Raw genomic sequence first — 7015 nt, 5'->3', positions numbered from 1 at the left:
AAGAGCCGATAGACAGATAAAAAGATGCACGTTTCTTTAAACCATTTGCTATAATCATTTTAAATATTGAGTAATTATGAGCTGTTCTAAAATAAGACAAATGTTGAGAATAATTCAGTTGCATTTCAGATCTGATGGTCGTTCAAACTGTTGCTCTACGGTGTTGAATTTAGCTTTTCCAGGAAATGAGCTACATTTGTGTTGAGGTAGATTCTCAGATAAGTTGATGAGAAATCCCAAAGTTTGACTCACTATTTTTGTTTCATACACAACAGACTGTCTGGTAGTTTTCTTTCAACGAGTCATTGGGAAGTTGTGGCCTCAGCAATGACGTCAAACCCTTCTCATCTACGGGAGCTGAGCTTAAGCTGGAACCAAAGCCTGACAGATGCCGACAGTAAAGTTACTGTCTTCTGCAATGATGCATCCAAACTGCAGACTGGAGACGCTCAGGTCAGGAGGCCTCTGTTGTCTTTTCTAAATTTCTTTACATTTTCTGCTTTTCTCTTCATTTTCAGATTTAGAAATGTGTTTTTATTTGCCCCATTTATTCCTTTTCCAGGCTGTGCACTGCAGTTATCAGAGATCAGCTGTGGACTCTCTGGCCTCGGCGCTGAGGTCCAATCCCTCCCATCTGAGGGTTCTGGAGCTGAGTAAGAACCAGCTGAAGGATCCAGCAGTGAAGCTGCTCTGTGGTTTTCTCCAGGATCCTCTCTGTGAGCTGGAGACTCTCAGGTCAGTCAGAGATGATCCAGTACTTTCCCAGGTGTAACTAGTTAGACAATAACTGTTTCCATGTTTGATCTTTGTTATAAACGTAGTGTTACAGTTCTCAGAAAAAAGACCACACAGGACAGATTTGCAGTATTAAATTGGTTGTGGAAATCTGTCCCATGTGAGGATGGTCATCAATGACTAGAAAGGAAGTATCAGTTGTAGATTTGTCTTGTTTTATTTTAGGCTGGCCACAAAACCGCCCAAACATTCAGACCAATCAAAAATGGTTCTTCCTGTCTTTTAAAGATCAGAAGGAAAACTAGAAACCCCAAAAAGAAAGCTGCTGCAGTGTGCCATGCCCCTTCTCTCCTGAGAAAAGCCATCCCAAAAAAGAGAAAAGCCCAAGTGTGAAGTGAGCACCCTGTTAAACCTTGGTACCGAAAGCCTGCAGTCATTCTCATCTTAGGTGGCTTCATTCCAGCCAGAAGCCCAAACCTGCCTCCCTCTTAAAGGGGCAGCAGGTCAGTCCAACCACAGAAACCTTCATGAAGATCTGAAGCTTTCAGCATCCACAATTGTTGCACCTCACTTCCATTGGAGTCCAAATCAGAAGTCAACAAGTTGATTCTCCACCGATTCTACACAATGCAACCATTTTAAAAAGGTTTCCATCCATAAGTTTTCACACATTTTTATATAAATCTGTTTGTTCATCGCCTCCTTCTGTTGTAATGGTCATTAAAGAAAATGACCTTATTGGAGTTTTTCTCCTCACAAATATGACTTTCTATGAACGATGCAATAAATGCAGCTGCAATCTAAGACAATATGGAAGTATGTGTATATAATAGTAGTGGAAGTAGCTCATAAAATAATACATTTGCTCTTCTCATCGAATCTCTCTATGTTATTAAAGAAAAACCTGCTCTTAGTCAACAACATCTAAGACATCAACCAAAAATCCTAATTTTCTATAATCTAATATAAACAGTAGAGAAGACTCTTTCTGCAGAGACACTGGTGGCAGGAATGCAGAAGTATCACCTGCTCAACTTGGAAGGTGGAGCAGAAACCACCAGCTGAGAAGGTCCTCAGCGAGAGGAAGTGGTGGAGAACCATGAAACTTGCTAAGCTCCACCTCAGCTCCAGAGACGGGCTGAGCTGGAGCTGTGGCACCAGGTATCGCCCAGAAGAGCCTCCAACAAACAAGCTCTTCTCTTGGGAGGAGAGGGCTTTGAATCTCAGCTCAGTGTGCTTGTCTCTAGTAGGTGGCAGCTGCACCTTTTCCTGAGCTCCTTGTTGATGCCCTGAGGGGAATTGATGCTCCTGCAATGTTTTCTGGCAGCATTGAGCTTGCAGTGGGGCAATCAAACACACTGTGGGGGGGCTCTCTTTCCTTCTCTCATCTGGAGAACAAGTGACACCAGCTGCCAATCATTGTTGGAGAAATGTGCAGTCAGGGGAACGATGCGTCCAGACTATAGCCACCCTTCCAGCATCCAGCAGTGTCTAAAACCTTTGATTTGGTTTCACCAGAGAGTGTAGGGATTGCAGGGTCGCTGCAGCATCGCCCACAAGCTGTCAGGAGTGGGTCGCTTTGTCCCAACTCCTGACAAGAGTTGAGTGCTATTGAGAAATGTGGTCTCACAAACTTGGAAGGTATTTTGACCCACACACACTTTACATACGGTGTAGATCTTGTCCAACCGCCCTGAAAGAACCCAAAATAGGAACATACGGCAGATAAGCCGGTGCAGGACCAGAGGTTTGTTGCTTGGAAGCTGTGTTTTGCTCTGGTACATGTTGATTTTTATTTGTCTTCTCTCAAAATAATTGTTATTTTAGCCTAAGTGGCTGCAGTTTATCAGAGACCAGCTGTGATTCTGTGGCCTCAGCTCTGAAGTCCAACCACTCCCATCTGAGGGTTCTGGACCTGAGCATCAACCCGTTGCAGGATTCAGGAGTGAAGCGGCTCTGTTCTGGACTGGAGAGTCCAAACTGTAAACTGGAGAGGCTCAGGTCAGTCTTCATTTTTCTACCTATATACCAGCTGCTAAGATGGTGAAGTGAGGCTGTTCTCAACACTGCTGTGATGCACCACATTAAAAACATTCCTTGGAATATCGTGAATTCAGGTCTGACCCAACTAAGAACTAACGTAGGTTTAGTACTGACGCAGATCACATGCAGACCTGCACCGTATAACCTCATCCTGCATTTTTCAGATTAGAGCGCTGCAGCTTATCAGAGATCAGCTGTGGCTCTCTGGCCTCGGCGCTGAGGTCCAATCCCTCCCATCTCAGAGAACTGGACCTGAGTTGGAACCAGCTGCAGGATTCAGGAGTGAAGCTGCTCTGTGGTTTTCTCCAGGATCCAAACTGCCGACTGGAAACTCTGAGGTAAACACCATTCTCAAAAATGTCCATTATTCCATCCGAGGGTCCTCACACTTTCTGAGTGTGTGTGTTGTGCCCAGTTCCTTCAGGAGGGGGGGCCACACGGGGACCACTTATTCATGATAAATTGATTTAAGGACAATGAAAAAGCCCACAGATGGTAACCAAAATGAGACAAAACTAGGTGAGGGTGCCTGGTAGACACCAGCCAACGAGGAGGGAGATGGTGAGGGAGACAGGAAGTCATCTAAGACAGGTTGTGCCTTTAAAGATGAGCCACAGGTGAGATGGATCTCCATGATGAGATGGGAGGGAAAGAGGTGGGAGAACCTGGGAAGAGTGAGGGCCAGAACAATATATATTCTCCTTTGGAACAGTGCAAACCTGAGAGGTTGGAATTGTGGTAATTACATATTACTATCATTTTTTACCTGTAACTAAATTAAATATTTACAGATCATGCCTTTGATTAACCTTTCAGATTAATACTGGTTTCACTTATAACCTTATAAAAGTTTCCCTTCTTTATTTAGATTAGGGACTGCAGCTTATCAGAGATCAGCTGTGGCTCTCTGGCCTCGGCGCTGAGGTCCAATCCCTCCCATCTCAGAGAACTGGACCTGAGGTGGAACCAGCTGCAGGATTCAGGAGTGAAGCTGCTGTCTGATCTCGTAGAGAATCCAGACTATGGGCTGGAGACATTGAGACATGGCTGGTTGAAGCCAGTCAACTCCCGCTCATCTGCTGCATCACTCACTGACCACTGGTGAAGAGCATCTGTGGAAACATCTGCCGTCTACTCCCTCCATAGATGAAGAATTCAGTTTTTAAAAAGCGCTGGTGGACTTTCAGGAGATCAGTCGATGGTCGACAAAGCAGAAGCAGCTTCGCCTTGAAGTTAAATTAGTTCCTGGTATCACACAATGCATCTTTATAAAGTTCTAAATGGCTCCTCGGCCACTCTTAGAAGCATGGAAACATTCTCTTAATTGTCTCTTCAAATGTCTGTATGATACGTTCCTATTTTACATCATGCCTTCAGAATCTTTAGGGTTTAGTATTTACTGTCTCTGTGACATGGAGCATTGGAATATTTCAGCTGCAGCCAGCAAAAACCCATCAGAATGACGCTATCGGTGGGAACCGCAGGTCATTTGACTTTAGTCAGTCTGTTCAATGTTATAGGATTTATTGCAATCTAATAAAAACTATGAATAAATGTGGGAAATAGGAAATAAAAAGAAGCAAAATGACCAAATAAAACTCCCATGAATACTGTAAATTTAAAGATGTCAAGAATGGAATATCAGCTTAAATTTAATCAAACATAAAGTGAAAAGGCCTCCTTTAAGTTTACTGCAAAAATAAACACAAAATCAAGAGCGACACGCGCCAAAAACGTCTCATTCTCTCTTCTGTCTCCACTCATTCTTTCATATTCTTATATTAGGGTTAGGGTTAGCATTAGGGTTAGCATTAGGGTTAGCATTAGGGTTAGGTTAGCATTAGGGTTAGCATTAGGGATAGGGTTAGCATTAGGGTTAGGGTTAACATTAGGGTTAGCGTTAGCATTAGGGTTAGCATTAGGTTAGCATTAGGGTTAGGGTTGGAGTTAGGGTTAGCATTAGGGTTAGGGTTAGCATTAGGGTTAGCGTTAGGGTTAGCATTAGGGTTAGGGTTGGAGTTAGGGTTAGCATTAGGGTTAGGGTTAGAGTTAGAGTTATGGTTAGCATTAGGGTTAGGGTTAGTGTTGGAGTTAGGGTTAGCATTAAGGTTAGGGTTAGGGTTAGCATTAGGGTTAGCATTAGGGTTGGAGTTAGGGTTAGCATTAGGGTTAGCATTAGGGTTAGGGTTAACATTAGGGTTAGCATTAGCGTTAGCATTAGGGTTAGCATTAGGGCTAGGGTTAGCATTAGGTTAGGGTTGGAGTTAGGGTTAGCATTAGGGTTAGGGTTAGCATTATGGTTAGGGTTAGGGTTAGCATTAGGGTTAGGGTTGGAGTTAGGGTTAGCATTAGGGTTAGGGTTAGAGTTAGAGTTATGGTTAGCATTAGGGTTAGGTTAGTGTTGGAGTTAGGTTAGCATTAAGGTTAGGGTTAGGGTTAGCATTAGGGTTAGCATTAGGGTTGGAGTTAGGGTTAGCATTAGGGTTAGCATTAGGGTTGGAGTTAGAGTTAGCATCATGGTTAGGTTAGCCTTAGGTTAGGGTTAGCATTAGGGTTAGCATTAGGGTTAGGGTTAGCATTAGGGTTAGCCTTAGGGTTAGGGTTAGCATTAGGGTTAGGGTTAGCATTAACCTTTAACCTCTTTATCGTTTAAATTTTGTGATGTTGCTCCCTCCGAATCTTTGGACCTTCTGAGGTCTCTAATTTCCGTTTCCCCTTTTATACTCCCCTCGCTTTTTGCTTTTCATGTTTTTTTATTTTCAATTTAAATGTCCCTTCCCTTCCCTTGTATTTTATCTTTTGTATTTGTTGTTTCCCCTGTTTCTAATTGAATTTGTGTTTCCCTGTAACATCTCCCCTGTTTTATTCTTTTTATTTTTACTTTTAATTTCCTTTTTCCCTCTTTTGAACTGAACCTTTTCTCTTCATCCTTCCCTTCCTCCCCTCTCCTTCTTCATGCCATCTTTTCCTTGGTTCTCCCCCTTTCCTTAACCTCATTTCTCCCTTTCCTCTCTTTTGCCTCCCTATACTTCAACCTTCTCCTTAGCCTCGTTAGGCCATGTGGCACTGCACTTGTCCTATTTTTCGTACCCTACCTCCTGTGGGCTCTCCCGTATGCGGGCTGAGTCAAATTTGGGTTAGTTTGAGGTGGGTTTGGTTTATAGGTACAAGGCTTAGCGGGCACTAGATTGGGTTTTGGGTATGGGGACATCGGTTTGGGTTGGAATAATGAGGCTAGGATTGAGAACAGGACCATGGGCAATTTAGAAATCAGAATCAGATAGGGGGAGAGATAATTAATCAGAGTTAGTTAGGGTTAGAGGTTGAGGTTAGGGTTAGGGTTAGGGTTAGGGTTAGGGTTAGAAGGTTAGGGTTAGGGTTAGAAGGTTAGAGTTAGGGTTAGGGTTAGGGTTAGGGGTTAGGTTAGGTTAGGTTAGGGTTAGGGTTAGGCGTGTGACTGTCGCTCATGTGACTGAACGTATTTTGGAACAATGATTTTTCTTTGCTGGACCTGCTTCTTTTCAAAGAGCAGCAGAAAACAACCAGGGAGGTTTGTGAAGTTGTGAGTGATGGAGGGAGCTTATCTCCACGACCGGCTAACCCTAACCCAACCCTAACCCTAACCCTAACCCTAACCTTGACCCCTAACCCTAACCCTGACTCGAACCCTAACCCTAACCCTGACTCTAACCCTAACCCTAACCCTAACCCAACCCTAACCCTAACCCTAACCTTGACCCCTAACCCTAACCCTGACTCTACCCTAACCCCTAACCCCTAACCCTAACCCTAACCCTGACTCTAACCCTAACCCCTAACCCTAACCCTAACCCTGACTCTAACCCTAACCCCTAACCCTAACCCTGACTCTAACCCTAACCCTGACTCTAACCCTAACCCCTAACCCTAACCCTAACCCTGACTCTAACCCTAACCCTAACCCTAACCCTAACCCTGACTCAACCCTAACCCCTAACCCTAACCCTGACTCTAACCCTAACCCCTAACCCTAACCCTAACCCTAACCCTGACTCTAACCCTAACCCCTAACCCTAACCCCTAACCCTGACTCTAACCCTAACCCTAACCCTAACCCTAACCCTGACTCTAACCCTAACCCTAACCCCTAACCCTAACCCCTAACCCTGACTCTAACCCTAACCCCTAACCCTAACCCTGACTCTAACCCTAACCCTAACCCTGACTCTAACCCTAACCCTGACTCTACCCTAACCCC

At 44.2% G+C, this 7015-nt stretch overlaps 1 long non-coding RNA gene across 1 annotated transcript; it reads left to right on the top strand.

Moving 5' to 3' along the window:
- The first annotated feature begins 595 nt into the window (after nucleotides 1-595).
- On the top strand, nucleotides 596-3474 carry LOC130520769 (uncharacterized). The gene is made up of 3 exons (XR_008949041.1): nucleotides 596-735; nucleotides 2563-2736; nucleotides 2943-3474. It is a non-coding gene; the product is annotated as an uncharacterized LOC130520769 (long non-coding RNA).
- The last annotated feature ends 3541 nt before the right edge of the window (nucleotides 3475-7015 follow it).

This window comes from Takifugu flavidus, unplaced genomic scaffold (genome assembly GCF_003711565.1).
Source record: "Takifugu flavidus isolate HTHZ2018 unplaced genomic scaffold, ASM371156v2 ctg519, whole genome shotgun sequence".
NCBI lineage: Eukaryota > Metazoa > Chordata > Actinopteri > Tetraodontiformes > Tetraodontidae > Takifugu > Takifugu flavidus.
Note: the sequence above shows the minus strand (reverse complement) of the source record. Positions and strands in the feature narration are given on the sequence as shown.